A 16072-nucleotide genomic window follows, 5' to 3' on the forward strand; every position below is an offset into this window, starting at 1 on the left:
GTCAGCTGCTCTAGCAATTAATTGAACCTGAGGAGGGGGTCACGGAAGCCTCTGATCTATAACCAGTCAGTCAGAAGCACAGGTGACATCCTGAAGTTGTGATTGGTGTCTGAAGAGGGGGAAGTCTTTTTTAAGAGAGACGAATTCTTTTCTGAGCACGTTCCTGCCTGGTGCGTTAGTAATAGGTGCTCGACCATCACTTCCAGAAAGGTGCAGACAGCATGCACCTTCTCCTGCCCAGTGAGCTGGCCAAGTACACTGTGTCTGAGGGCACCAAGTACACCAGCTCCAAGCAAGCGTCAGAACCAATGGCTCTCTTCAGAGCTCCCTCCACTGTCAGAAGAGCTGTGCCGCCCATCAGCTTTCACTCCAGTTTCCAGCAGGAAACATATCAACATAGGTGGATTCAGAAAACAAGTTTTACATTGCTTATTAATTCCTTCTCCATTATGGGTTGAATTGTGTCCTCCCAAATTTATATGTTAGAGACCTAACCGTCAGTACCTCAGAATGTGACTGTACTTGGAGACAGGGTCTTTAACAGATGTGAGTAAGGTAAAATGAGGTCATTAAGGTGGGCCCTGATTTAATATAACTGATGTCCTTATTTAAAGGAGAAACTTGGACAGCTAGACATGCACAGAGGGAAGACAATGTGAGGAGAGACAGGGAGAAGATGGCTGTCTATGAAGGAGAGAGGCCTGAAACAAATACTTTTCTTATGGCCCTGGGACAAACTGACCCTGCAGTCACTTTGATTTTGAACTTTTGGCCTCTAGAACTGTGGGACAATAAGTTTCTATTGCTTAAGCACCCAGTATGTGGGATTCATTATACAACCCTAGAAAACTAATACACTCCTTGATAGATTTCTACTTTAATGTGTCTCCTTTCTTATATATCGCCTATGGCCATCCTGGTGCATTCACCCTTTATCTCCAAAGGGATGTAAAATGACCTCATCCAACACACTAGCCAACACCATTTATGCAGTTTCCAATTGCAATTTGTCATTTTTTAATGCATTGGAATCAGTTTGCTAATATTTAAAGTATAATTTCTGTTTACTTATTTATAAGTGACTACAGTCTGTAATTTTTTTTCCCCTTTGGTGAGTCATCTTTATTCATTTTAATAGCAACATTATATTTTCTTCAGAAGGCAAAAAAAAAAGGTTTTATTTCATCCTTTATTTTGGGAGAATTTGTTTATCAGTAGAATTTTATATTTCTTAATAGTTTAGCAGTAATTTTCCTGGAGGCCTGGCATTTCTTCAATACTTCAGGCCTTAAAAATCTCTAACTCATTTAAAATAACAATTTAGTTATGAAAAGTTTTATTACATATATATATGTCATATAAAAGTTTTATTATAATCTGTATCTCAATCCAATTAAAGAATTTTCTTTTAAGAGAGATACTTAGAAAAAAATGATAGAATACAGCATTAGCCTAGATTAGAAATGAACAGTTTAATACAGTCCCTAGGATTTTAAGTATAAGAAAACATCCAGATTGAAAAGGAAGAAATAAAACCACCTCTATTTGCAAATCACATGATCTTATATATAGACTATTCTTATACTTTTTTTTTTTTTGGTACGCGGGGCCTCTCACTGTTGTGGCCTCTACCGTTGCGGAGCACAGGCTCCAGACGCGCAGGCTCAGCGGCCATGGCCCACGGGCCTAGCCGCTCTGCGGCATGTGGGATCTTCCCGGACTGGGGCACGAACCCATGTCCCCTGAATCGGCAGGTGGACTCTCAACCACTTGTACCACCAGGGAAGCCCTGTTATTTCTTTTTTTACCAGTAATGATTATGAACTTTTTTCATCTATCAACACTGAGTCATATTTATAGATTTCCCCATGTTGAAAAGTCCCTGCCTTCCTGTGAGTAACCCAGCTTCATTCTGATGGCAAGAGTTCCAGACAGGGGCGCTAGGGGCGCTATTTGAAGGGCCGCTGAAGTATCTGTGTTCTGATTGGCTGACATGCCTAGCTGTTTTATCCAATTAGAGAGTGGAACTGTTCATGCTCATTTAAATGTTCTCTCAAATCCAATCAGATGTTCAATTTATCCAAGTCCTCATCTGAATGTAAACCATAAAAATAGGACCTTCCATGCCATCCACTTTTTCAAGGACCTGTGCTGTCTCCACTGGAAGTACATTTCTGCTCCTAGGAAGGCTTACCAGTGAGATGTGACTGCTGTTCTGAAGAAGGAAAGAGCAAGGCCCAGTGACTCTGTATCCCAAAGTACTCAGATATCCTCCAGGTTCACCAGCCGCAAGTGGGCTCTTATTTCTAAAGCAAAGTAGATTTCAAGAGCCTCTCTATTAACCCAAACTCTCCTAGTTATCTTTAAAACAGACTTCGTATTAGTTTTCTGTTGCTGTCATAACAAATTACCTCCAATGTAGTGACTTCAAACAAAACCCATTTATTATCCTGAGGTTCTGCAGTTTGGAAGTCCAGGCACACCTCACTCCTCTGTTGAGTCTCATTACCTCAATTCAGGATGTCTGCATGTTCCTTTCTGGGGGATAATTGTGCCCCCAGGCTCACTAGGATTGTCTGGATGAGGTTCATTTCCCAGCTGACTGTGAGTGCTGGACTGTCTTTTCCCCTAGAACCTGCCCACATTCCTTCTCATGCTCTCCAGGTAATCCTTTCCACCGAGAGCAGGGCAGGTCCTCCTCCAGCTTCCAGTCTTTCTGACTTCTGTGCTGTATCTTTCTTTCCTCCAGCCAGAGATAGTTCTCTGCTTTTAAGGGCTCCTGCAATTGAACTGGAAAATCCAGGATAATCTTTTTATCTTAAGGTTTGCAACTTTAATGACAGCTACAAAGCCCTGTTGGCTGTGTGACAGAACTTACTGACAGGTCCTTGGGACTAGGACGTGGAGATCTTGGGAAGCGGGAGGTTGCAGTCTGCCTACCACAGACTTCTTTAGCCAAATTTTCCCTTAGGACCTATTTAGTTGTCCATTATTCAAATCACCGAGGATATGCAGTAAAAATGAAGCTCATTCTTCCACAGGTGGTAGGGTTCACATTCTCATCAGGGACATTCACAGATGGCTTGACAAAAAGGGATATAACAAAGCTGGATGTTTCTTTTTGAAAAAAATCACACATTGAAACTGGGGTGTGCCAGAGAACACTAATGAAGAAGCAGAAGGTATTACTATTTCTCTGAGTTTTTTGAGGCCAGGGGATTTTTGCCTGTTTGTATGAATGAATATGGCCATCACCGGAAACCTGTGGGAGGTTGGAGTGAGTGAACATTATGGTTATACAGGGATACAAAATGTGTTCAAGGCAGAACTCATCTACTCTCAGTGGAAAGAGATGAGGACAATAATAAAATTACACCCTCCTAGGACGAATGCTAAACATAGAGATAGCCATGACTTTGGTTATGACCATATGATCAGGGTCAGGCCAAGTAGGGTGACCTCAAAGTCTTTGTGGTTGAGACTCAAGAAGAACCAAAATAATGTGTTAAATAGCTGAGTTCTTTTCTTTAAAAAAAAAAATGAGAAATTTCAAATATGTGCCAAGGTAGAAAAAATAGTAAAATGAACTGGACTTCAGCATTTATCAGCCTAAGACTAATTTTGACTCATTTATACATCTGCCCTCCTTTCGCTTAGATTATTTTGAAAAAAAAATCCAAGATGTTGTATCATTTCATGCATAAATATTTCCCTGAGTTCTTAGACCGTCCTAGTCAGCTGAAAGAATTTGGTTTAATATTTCAGGGACATAATTAATCACACTCATCAACGAAAGACAGATCCTGTCTTCTAGGTGTTTATCACCCACAAAACTTCTCAAGAGTATACTGCACAGAACTTATAAGCACAAGTGCTTTCAAAATGGCAATAGCAAAGCAACTTTATGAAACTGTTACCAGCAGCCCAACGGCTACCCAGAGTCCTGGTATGTTAATTTACTAGTACTAACAAAACAAAGTACCACAGACTGGATGGTTTAAACAATAGAAATTCATATTCCCACAGTTCTGGAGGCCAGAAGCCTGAGATCAAGGTGTGGGCAGGGCTGGTTTGCCCTGAGGCCTCTCTTCTTGGCGTGTAGACTCCTTCTTCTCCCTGTGTCCTCACATGGTTGTCCCTTCGTGGGGGTCTGTGTCCTAATTTCCCCTTTTTTATAAGGACACCAATCATACAGGATTAGCCCACCCCAATGACCTCAGACTTCCTTGAGACTGGACCTGCCACGCCAACTCTTCCCTGGTCTCCAGCCCACCCTGCAGATTTCAGATTTGCCAGCCCCACAATCATGTGAGCCAATTCCTTACAATGAATCTCTCTCTTTATACATGCCGTTGGTTCTGTTTCTCTGGAGAATCCTGATTGATAAAACCTGGAATCAGCATTCTCTCCTTTCTCTTTCACCCCTAGTTGTAAACGAGCCAAGCTCTTTTCTAAGTTTATCTTTTTATGTATTTATTTTTGGTAAAACCTTATTGAATGCAGCTAACAACCTCCACTTGTGCTATTAACACTCTATACCAAAACAGGCAACGGTATCACTACACAAGGAGAAGTGCTGGTTTCCAGCCTCTGTGAAGTTTCCTGCCATATGAGGTGGGGACCACTTTCCCTGCTCCCCATTTCTTCTGTGATAGTGCTGCATAAAGACAGCCTCGGTGACTTTCAGCGGCAAGCTCCAGGGCTGCTGGGCACCGTGGCTGCTGGCTCCAGCTTGCAGTTTCCACTCACTTGTTCTCCTTCTGGGCTCAGGAAGCAGCTCCTCTCTGGGATGTGCAGGTCTCGGGGTGCAGGATAGAAGTGCAACTCATTGCACCAGAGGCCCTTGCTCTGGAAGTGGGCACCATCCCTTCTAACCTGCCATCGCCCAATGAGGGCCCATGATGTGCTAACTTCCTGAGGCTACCCTGACAAACTACCACAAATGGGGAGCTTACCACAGGAATTGACTCTCCCAGTTCTGGAGGCCAGAAGTCTGAGATCAAGGTTTCGGCAGGGCCTCGCTCCCTCCAGAAACTCTAAGTGTGGGTCTTCCTGCCTCTCTCAGCTCCTGGTGGCTCTAGGAATCCCTTGGCTTGTGGCCGAATCACTCGAGTTTCTGCCACCATCGTCATCTTCTCCTTGTGTGTGTCAGTGCTCCCTCTGCTTCTCTCCTATAAAGAGACATTTAGGGCCCACTTGGATAATCCAGGATAAGCTCCTCCTCTCAAGATCCTTGATTTACTCATATCTTTTCCACACAAGGTAATATTTACAGGTTCTAGGATGAGAAAGAGAATATTTCATGGAGTGGCCAGTTTCTGAGCCACATGTGGCTGCACCCAAGGTCATGGGACAGGGCAGTTCACCCCTGGGAGTGAGGAGTGGGGCACATGATTGGGGAACATTTGCTGAACTCAAACTAGCACAAGCAGATTTAGTGCAAGGTAAACCCACCTACTATCATGACCAGAAACTAAAAGAAGGAAAAAGTACATTGGTGTCCCTTCTTAAATTTGTGTTGCTAAATGGAGTAATTTGGATGGAAAAAAAAATGCATGTAACCCAGCTGGCTATGCCAAAGAGAAAGACCATATAAGAGTTATGTGGAAGGAACTTCTCTGGTGGCGCAGTGGTTAAGAATCCACCTGCCAATGCAGGGCACACGGGTTCGAGCCCTGGTCCGGGAAGATCCCACATGCCGCGGAGCAACTGAGCCCGTGTGCCACAACTACTGAGCCTGCGCTCTAGAGCCCGCGAGCCACAACTACTGAAGCCCGCACACCTAGAGCTGGTGCTCCGCAACAAGAGAAGCCACCGCAATAAGAAACCCGCGCACCACAACAAAGAGTAGCCCCCGCTCGCTGCAACTTGAGAAAACCTGCTTGCAGCAACCAGGACCCAACGCAGCCATAAATAAATAAGAGCTATGTGGAAGAAAGGAATGTTCTTATCATCAATGGTGACACCAAAACCCACTGTCAGTTCATGTTGGGTAAAACCGCATGGATGGCAGAAAAACTGCCAAAGTTGCAGTGGTTTCCATGAAATAATGCTAATATATTCTCTCCCTTGAATCGTTTATTATTCACGTGTGGAACAGTCGCCAGAACCACTAGGCAGCGTCAAGCTCATGCTTTTAGAAATATTTCTCCTTTGTTTCTACAACGTCCTCACTGAGACAATCAAAGGCCTGGAAATTATGGAGGACTGCCAGTGATCGCAACGACTCTGAAGATCAATCTATCTCCACAGGATGGACACCTACATAACCACTAAAAGAGAGAACAGTGAACAAGAGAAACAAGATGGCTGAGTCCCAGCTCTCCACACACAGACAGCTATCACAGACAAAATAGAAGCGGCATTTACTCCCCTTCCCCTACAGCCAACACCACGTGTGTGCCCAGCTCTTCAATTCCGACCGTAATACTAATTTTCATGAAAAGCAAAACAAATTATCTATGGCTTGAGTGCAAAGAACAAAAACAAAATAGTTGAATTCATGTCTTAAGTCAAAAAAAAAACAAAATCCAATTTGTGTTTGCTAAGGTCACCAAGCAGTTCTCCAGTTCTCAGCGGACACTGAGTGTCCCACAAATTTAACTCAATTCTAACATCATCTACCTGGAGATAGTGTCAGACCTCACAGATTAAGGACTCAGATAAAAAAAATTAATTAATCAACAGTCAATGTAAGAAAGAAATAGAGAATTTTATTTGAACCAACCTGAGGATTATAACCCAGAAGACAGTCTCTCAGAAAGCTCTGAGGACTGTGCCACCCATTAGAGGTCAAAGCACAATTATATACGTTTTTGAGACAAAGTGTTATACATTAAAGAGTTATGCATCAAAGTAATACACTGACAGTTTACACAGTTCAACAAGGCAAGTGGTGGGTCATTGTGACCCCTTACAGGATTAAGGAAGGAAGGTTACCTCCTAAAGAGTTACCTTGCTGGCACCAGGAGGAAATTGTTTTTGTTGCTGTTGTTTGTTTGTTTGTTTTGGCGAGTAAGCATTCCTGTGTTAAGGGGATCTAGTTAATGTATAACGCAGATGCATAGCGCACACTAAAGGGGAGAGAACAGTGGCTCAAAGGGCAGAGAAATTTTTATGTTAAATTTTTCTTGTCCTCTCTCAAAATAATTTTGTTTCATCACTGCCCTCCCTTCAGAAGCCAGTCGCAAGTCCAGGATGTCACCTGTGCTTCTGACTGACTGGTTATAGATCAGAGGTTCCAAGATCCCTCTTCGGGGGTTCGATTAATTTGCAAGAGCAGCTCACAGAACTCAGAGAAACACCTTACTTACTAGATTACTGGTTTATTAGTAAAGGATATAACTGAGAACAGCCAGATGGAAGAGATGCACAGGGCAAGGCATGTGGAAAGAAGCCCTGAGCTTCCATGCCTTCTCTGGGCACACCACTGTCCCCAAGCCTCCGTCTATTTACCAACCTGGAAGCTCTCTGAACTCATCCTCTTGTGTTTTTATGGAGGCTCCAGTACTAGTCATGACTGAGTAACTCCTTGGCCACTGGAAATTGAGTCAACCTCCAGGCCCTCTCCCCTCCTGGAGGTGGGGGTGTGGTGGGGGGACTGAAAATTCCAACCCTCTAATCACTTGCTTTGTTCTACTGGCAACCAGCCCCCATCTTCAACGAGTTTCCAAAATTCACCACATTAATGTAACCAAAGACACCTGTATGGTTTTCATCACAGGAAATTCTAAGTATTTTAGGAGCTCTGTGCCAGGAACAGGGGACAAAGACCAAATATGTAATTTCTTATGTCACCATATCACACAAAACAAAACAAATCAGAATTCCTTGATGGATCTGAAATAACTCGCTGCTGTCAGAAAGCAAAGATGCTTTCAACAATATCAGGGGCTACCCTTAAAGACAAAATAGCCGTTTTATTTGAAAGAGTCTCCCCTGGGCCACAGTTGAGAATTTGAGGATCACACAACGATAATAGTGGTTAATTAGATTATGTTTACTTTATAAAAGAAGAAAAGTTAATATATGCAGTTACAAGCATACGAAAATTAAAAGACGTAAACAATAATGTGTTGAGTTTTTATGGATTTTGGTTAAAGAAGAAAGCCGTTGACATATACGGGTATTTGGTCTTAGGCATATGTCTGTTAGTAACGTCTAGATGTGGACGTGTGTGTATCCCTTTAAGCAGGAAAGAGCGAACAGAAATCTAAGACACGGTCTAGAACAGAGACCGATTGGGGGCCGAACAGCGGGGAGGCGGAGACAAATGCCCTTGGGGTAGCGCGAGAGGAGAGCAGGCTTTGCTGATGGTGCTGAGGGGGTACTTGGGGTGCTCCACTCCAGCGCGCACAGGAACAGCGGCGTCAAGTAAACCGTCACCAGACAAGGGAGAATAGGCCGTAGCCTTTCTGTCTCGGGAATGAGAGACCCTGCGAGAAATCGGTGACATAAAGTGTGCAAAATCCGTAGAGTGTCCGAGATTCTGAGCCCGGGGAAGGATTGGAGAGGCGAGGGTCTCGGGGCGCAGGTCAGTGGCCGCAGCCGGAGGACAAGAGGTTGGATGCGTGACCAATGCCGTCAGGCAGGCTGTCTTTGAACTGACCAACCGGAAAACGTTCCCAAGTGCAAACAAGGGCAGCAAAGGCTTTGCTGTTTTATGTAGCGAGTCCTGACCACAGCACGCAGGAGCCATAGCCTCCAAACCCACCATCCTCCTCACAGCGGGCACCAGAAGCCGCCAGCGACTGTTCCCAGCACCCTCCACTTCACGCACCGCGGTATCTCCACCCCTCCTCCCTCATACTCTTGCACCCCTGTATCCCCGCCCCCCGTAACCTGCACTCCTGCATCCCCGCGCCCAGGTAATCCCCGCCCTCCGCCCCGTACCGCCGCATCCCTGCACCCCCATGCTCCAGTATCCCGCACTCCTGTATCTCTGTACCTCTGCACTTCTGCGCGCCAGTATCCCCGGCACTCTTGCATCCCTGTACCCCTGCACCCTTACCTCTGAACTCGTGCGCACACGCACCCGGAGTCGGCCGAATCTCCCTCTCGCGCTCTACTCTCCCAGGGCCAGCAGCATCCCATCACCTAGGACCCAAAGACCAAGCCCCGTTGCAATGGCGCCGCTGGAGAGGCTCTGCAGAAACCTGGCTTGTACGCCGCCCTGCCCGGCGCGTCCACTTTGCGCCCAAGGACTCACAGCTCACGCGCCGCATCCTCCGGGAACTGGCCGGGAATGGCGACCCGAGCTCCCCAAAGACATCAAGTCCACGTCCCTTTTTACGTTTCAACAAAAACAGCTCTCTCCCGGGATGGTCTCTGAAGAAGCCGCGGCTTCAAAGTCCCTGCGGGAGTGTGACCCTCATCCTTGGGTTCCTAATTTTCTTTTCTTGGTAACTTCCTCCCAGCCAAACCCGAAGTCGGCTCAATGACTGTTGTGGAAAAGGACACCCGGCAGCGGGTGGCGCCCAGAGGTGGGATGGCACACTTTCTCCCTGCTCTTTGGCTGTGTGGCTTTTGGAGCTCAATTTCATTCTTTCTCTGATAGAGGGAGAAGCACTCCTTTGGCTTTCTTTTTTCCTTTCATTCATCATATATTCATTTAGCACCTATTATGTGCCTGGCATAGCTCTGAGAACTTGGGAGTAAAGTGCCTTCCTGGAGTTATATCTAGTTGGGGAGGTGATGCCCAGTAGAGGGGAGATAGTGTCGTAGAGGTTTACACACTGAGCAGAAATAGAGCACCATTGGCTTGGGGCGTGTTGCCCAGGACCGTGAAGACTTTGAGAGGAAACTTGGAAGCCTTCAGAGTGGGAACCCGCTGCTCTGGGGATGGTGGGACGCCTGGGTTTGGAGGGACAGAGACTAGCTGAGGGAAGGAGGAGCTGGCACGGGGAAGGAGGCGTGGTCAGAGGTAAATGGAAGAGCGGCTCCTGCTGTGCCCTGAAAGATTGGGACTGTTACTTGGAGGGCACCGCGCAGCCGCTGCAGGGCCTGCTAGAAGTGACTGCCTTCAAGGGCTTTGCGCCCCTCTAATTAAGGCCTCTCAGGCCATACCTGTGACGTTTTAAAGTGTAATTTCTACAAATAGGAGGGTGGTGAGTGTTATCACACACAGCGTTCATTCGTCATCAGAGTTGGTGTCCAGCACACCTGTATGGGCGCTGGCTAGGCTGCTCCATTCCAAGTGTGCAGGTGTCCTTGGGAATCAGGCCAGCCACGGTTTTCCTGCCCTCCAGGAGCTCAGCTTGAATGTCACCCCCCAATACCCAGCAGTGAGAGGAAGCAACCGAGCTGTTCCGTGGAAGGTAACCTGTCTGTCTCACCTGCCCGGGGGTAGCCTCCTACAACTCTCAGGTGGAGGTACTAGAGGACGTACCCTCCAAGGTCACTACAGGTTATGGTGCAGAAGGGCTTACAGGTCACATTAGAAAGCTCAAACTACGTGGTTTATTAAATTAATTTAAAACAGGCAACAAGAAGTAAGGGGGAAGACATGGGGTGAGCTGACAAACATAGGTGTCAGTGAGGAGGAGAGCCGCACCACCTGATCCTGGGCATACGTGGACATGTGTGTGTCCTGTTCTCCCTGCCACCTAGCCTCCCTGCTGATGGTGAGGTTATGAGGAACAGGGTCCAGGAGACACCAGGGGTCCTGGGCCAATGCATACAGGTGCAGCCACACAGGGACAGGCTCTCCTGTGGAGAGTCCCAGCAGCGGCTGCTTAAGATCTGTGAAAACTGAGTGCCTCAGGGGTTCTGAATGCTTAGTAGCTATTGTACACTTAGTGATCATGATTTTTTAATGCCTCTTGTATACTTAATGATCACAAATATTTAGTGACCAGATGCCTCACATTTACTTACCTTTGTCTCGGTGTTTCCATCCCATCCATCAATTTGTGGATTATTGGCGTCTTTGCTATGTTGAGTCTTCCAGTTCACGAACACTGTATGTCATTTATTTAGATCATCGTTCATTTCTTTCATCATCATTTTGTAATTTTCAGCAGCAAGTCCTGTACATGTTTTGTTAGATTTATACCTGTGTTTCATTTTTTTTGGAGTGATTTTACATGGCAATGTGTTTTTTTTTTTTTTTTTTTTTTTGCGGTACGCGGGCCTCTCACTGTTGTGGCCTCTCCCGTTGCGGAGCACAGGCTCCGGACACCCAGGCTCAGCAGCCATGGCTCACGGGCCCAGCCACTCCGTGGCATGTGGGATCCTCCCGGACCGGGGCACGAACCAGCGTGCCCCCCGCATCGGCAGGCGGACTCTCAACCACTGCGCCACCAGGGAAGCCCCTGGCAATGTGTTTTTAATTTCGGTTTACACATGCTCAGTGTTTATATACAGAAATGAAATTGATCTTTGTGTTGATCTTGCATCCTGAGACTTTACTGAATTCAGCCATCAGTTTGGGGGGTTGTTTCATAGATTTCTTGGGATTTTCTGTGTAGACAATCATGTCATCTGCAAATAGTTTTATTTTTTCTGTTCCAATCTGTATGCCTCATCTTCCTTCCATTCCTCCCTCCCTCTCCCCTTCTCTATTTCTTCTTTTTCTTTTCTCTTCTGGTCTTTTCTCTCCCTTCTCCTTCTCTTTCTTCCTTCCTTCCTCCCTCCTCTCTCTCTTTTTCTTTCTTTTCTTTCTGGCTTATGGCACCAGCTAGAACTTCCAACACTCACTGAATGAGTGGTTAGGCGGACATCCTTTCCTTGTTCCTGATCTTAGAGGGAAAGCGTCTAGTCTTTCGCCATTAACTATATTGTTATCTGCCAATACTTTTTCTATGCTTTCTCTGCATCGATGGAGATGATTACATGATTTTTCTCCTCCTTCTTCTTTTTTCCCTACCTGTTGATGTGGCGGATTCCCTTGAGTGACTTTTGGTAGATTTTATTCCCAAGGAGGGAAACTGAATTTTTGAGAATCTCACTTATGCTGTAGTGTTGGTAGCAGGAGATTAGTACAGAGGCAACTGAAGTAGTTCAGGTAAGAAATGATGGTGTACAAGTTTCCTGTGGCTGCTGTAACAAACTACCACAAGCTGAGGTGGGGAAGGGGTGCTAAAACAACAGAAATATTTTTCCTCCCAGTTCTGCAGGCCAGAGGTCAAAGTGTGGGCAGGGCTGTGCTCCCTCTGGAAGAGGCAGAAAGGGGAGGATCCTTCCTGCTTCTTCCAGCTCCTGGCACTCCAGGTGCCCCTTGGCTTGTGGCCACTTCACCCCAATCTCTTCCTCTGTAGTCATATGGCCATCTCCTTGTATCTCTGTGTCTTTTCCTCTTCTGTCTCTTGTAAGAATAGTTGTCATTGAATTTAGGGCCCATCCTAATCCAGGATAACCTTCTCATCTCAAGAGCCTTGATTTAATTACACCTGCAAAGACTTTTTCCAAATAAGGTCACAGTTGCCAGCTCCAGGCCTTAGGATGTGGACATATCTATTTTTTGGGGGGGGAGGGGGGGAAACAACCTTCAGCCCACTACAGGTGGGATCCAGGACTAGGGTGGTAGCAGCTGACATAGACAGATCTGTCTTCCTGATGTTTACCAACTTGCTATTGGTCTCCACGTGAGCAACCATGGAAAAGAACGAATGAAAGGCAGATCTGTTAGTGTATTTAGTTTACCTGAGTCGCTGGAGAATGGCAGGACCATCTACCTAACTGGGGAATGATGGGGAGGTGGTAGTGTGGGGCGGGTGTCAGGCTCAGAGTGCAGTCCAGCCATAACGAGTGGGTGGAAATCCCCAGCAGGAGCATTAAGCCTGGCACTCTGGGAAGACATCTGCCATCAATGATGTTTGGGTGTCACTGAAGCCCATCTCATCCATGACCTGGATGAGACTGTGAGAAAGAGGAAGGCTCTGGTCAAACCACAGAACCTGTGGTGGATGGCAACATGGCCAATTGCCACTCCTAGCATTGAGAGTGGAGGCTACTGGTCCACACCTAGGGTCCAGTGGGCCTTGTGATTCGCCGAATCCCAGCTTGGGGCCTGAGCGCAGCGTGCAGGCCAAGCCTCAGGGGTCCTGAGCACTTTTTGTCTTCTTGGGACTGTGTAAGGAAGCTTGAATTAGCCATGGGGAGAGATGGTGAGAAGAACCAAAGTGTTCAGATATGCGAGAGAGGCTACCAGACCAGCACCTTCCCAGGGACCCTCCCCCCACAATGACCCATGACTGATTGACCAACTGACCCCCCAGCTAGCCCCAAATGCCTATGAGCCAGCCTTCAGCATGTTCGCTAACTACCAGCTTTCTTGGGGGTCCAGCTCAAACTGCTGACCTACAGGCCCTCTAGGACATTTGGGGTTGATCTGCCATCCTGTAGGAGAGAACAGGAAGGACATGACCCAAAGAGGGCTGCAGGTGACTGGGAGTGAGCTGAAGACAAGGCAGAGGGAGAGAGAGGTGGCCTGGAGGCACAAGGGCAGTGCTCACGGGAGGGGCTGCTGGGTCCAAAGTTGAGAGGGAGGTGAGAAGCACCAGGACCTGGTATCCCCAGAGACCTGTGCAGGAGGCAGTAGAACTGAGCTGACCAGGAGGTGGGAGGGAGGGGAATGGGCAGAGAAAAGGATGAAGTTTTAGAGCTTTTGCTGGGCATGCATTGGAGAAAATCAAAGCCTTCATGAAGTTTTGTGAGCAATGCATGGAAACAAAACCCTGGCTGGGGGTAGGGGAGTGGGGGGGGCACTAGGCAGATCCTGATGACCAGGGCTGGGGCAGCCATGTAACAGGGTGACACAGGGGGAGAAGAGCTCAGTTCAGCCCAGATCCGACGGCACTGGGAGCTGGGTGACCCAGTTCTCCAAATTCTAATCCAGGGTCTGGGGGAGCACAGAAACTCGGAGAGGGGGGAGGAGTCCATTTCCTTTTTCACTCGGGAGATTCTTGAATATGTTGGTGAACATATGGGAACTGATACAGTAGGGAGGAGAGACTAGATGTGCAGCAGGGGCTGGGTGCAGGCCACGCCCAGGAGAGAGGTGCGGTGGGCTCTTTGACTTGGGCCAGGCTAAGCTGAGAATTCCAGAAACTAAGGACACTTTATCTGCAGTGGGCATGGATGTTTCTGAGGCTTCCCAGGCTGCATTCTTCCTCTGGGATCTCCCACCTCCTTTCTTCATCTTTCATAGGGACATGGGGAGAATGATCAAGATAATTCTGGTGAAGGGAATGTGTGACATGTGGCAGTGGGCTGGAGAAAGGGCTTGAAGTTCCATCGAGGCAGGCAGACGGAAAGGCTGTGGCCACCCAAAGGGACACCATGCCCCTCTTCCCACATGGTCCCTAAGGGATGCTACCGTGCAGCCAGGCCAGCCCCTGTCCATCCCACACTCCACCTACTGGATAGAATCGATGGAGACACCCAGTCTCCTCTTCTTTTTAGTGCATATCCATGTATTAGTTTCACATTTCTTTTTAAATCAAGGTGAAATTCACATAAGCATAAACCATTCTAAAGTGAGCAATTCAGTGACATTTAGTACATTCACAATCACCTCTTCCTAGCTCTGAAACATTTTCATCACCCCAAAAGTGAACACTCTGTAGTCCCCCCTCTACCCCCCAGCCACTGGCAACCACTATCTACTCTCTGTCTCTATGGATTTGCCTGTTACGGATGTTTCCTATAAATGGGATCACGCAATGTGTGACTTTTTGTGTCTGGCTTCTTTAACTTAGCACAGTGTTTTTTGAGGCTCATCTATGTTGTATGTGCCATTCCTTTTTTAGGGCTGAACAGTATTCCACTATATGGATAGACCACGTTTTTGTTTATCCATTCATCTGTTATGGAAATTTGGGCTATTTCCACCTTTGGGATGTTACAAATAATGCTGCTCTGAATGTGACATGGGTGCATGGGTATCTGAGTCCTTGTGTGTATCTGGGGGTGGAATTGCTGGGCCATGTGGTGCTTTCTTCTTTAAGCATGAGTCTGATGAGCTTTCTCTACCAAGGCAGGCAGCTCTGCATACTTTATGCTTCTGAACCTGATAACCCTGAGAGATGATCAGATTTTAGACCGGAGCTACCCAACAGAACTTTCTGTAATGATGGAGACCTCCTATATCTGTTTTGTCCAATGTGGTAGCCACTAGCCATGTGTGGCTAGGGTGACTGAGAAACTGCACCTTTGTATTTAATTTTAATTAACTGAAAATTAAATAGGCCCTGTGGCTGTATTAGCTCAGCCTTAGAAGTGACAAAAGAAGGACTGACTACCCCTTAGAGCACCTCCCACCTCACGCTTTTAAAAAATAATTAATTAATTAATTAATTTATTGGCTGCATTGGGTCTTCCTTGCTGCTCCCGGGCTTTCTCTAGTTGCAGTGAGCAGGGGCTGCTCTTCATTGCGGTGTGCAGGCAGGCTCAGTAGCTGTAGCGCACGGGCTTAGTTGTCCCGCGGCATGTGGGATCTTCCCGGACCTGGGCTTGAACCCGTGTCCCCTGCATTGGCAGGTGGATTCTTAACCACTGTGCCGCCAGGGAGGTCCTCATGCCTCCATCTTAACACTCCAGTTTAGGAATTGAAAATCTGGAGCTCCATGATGATACTTGGAAAACCCAAGCTCCCTGCTCCTGAGAAACTTTTCTTTCTTAAATACCGCGGAAGGGGTTGAAGATATACAATGACCTACATGAATATCAATGCAAAAATCAAATTTAAGCTAGAATTGAAGGCTGTCACTGGAAACATAATGTATACCTCTCCAGAAGGCTCTATAATCTCTTCCATAATTCCTTGCAATTTGTTTCACTGAAATGGGTCCCACTGGGTAATGTGGGTCCTGCTATCTCTACCTACACTGCAGGAGAGTCTGGTGTTTTTTCCATCCACACTGATTGTTCCTATCAATTTTTGGTGCGAATAGTCTTATAGTGCTAGGATATTTTCTAAAGACTAGCAGATATGTGGTTAGCTCCAGATAGTGTCTAGGGAGCCCTGGTTTGAGTACATCTAATTTTAGTAAGATAACTAACTATTGTATAATATTCCTAAATTATTTTACTGGCCTGTATTTATTGTTAAAATAAAAAAATTAATGGAATC

The sequence above is a fragment of the Orcinus orca genome, chromosome 3 (assembly GCF_937001465.1).
Source record: "Orcinus orca chromosome 3, mOrcOrc1.1, whole genome shotgun sequence".
Taxonomy (NCBI): Eukaryota; Metazoa; Chordata; class Mammalia; order Artiodactyla; family Delphinidae; genus Orcinus; species Orcinus orca.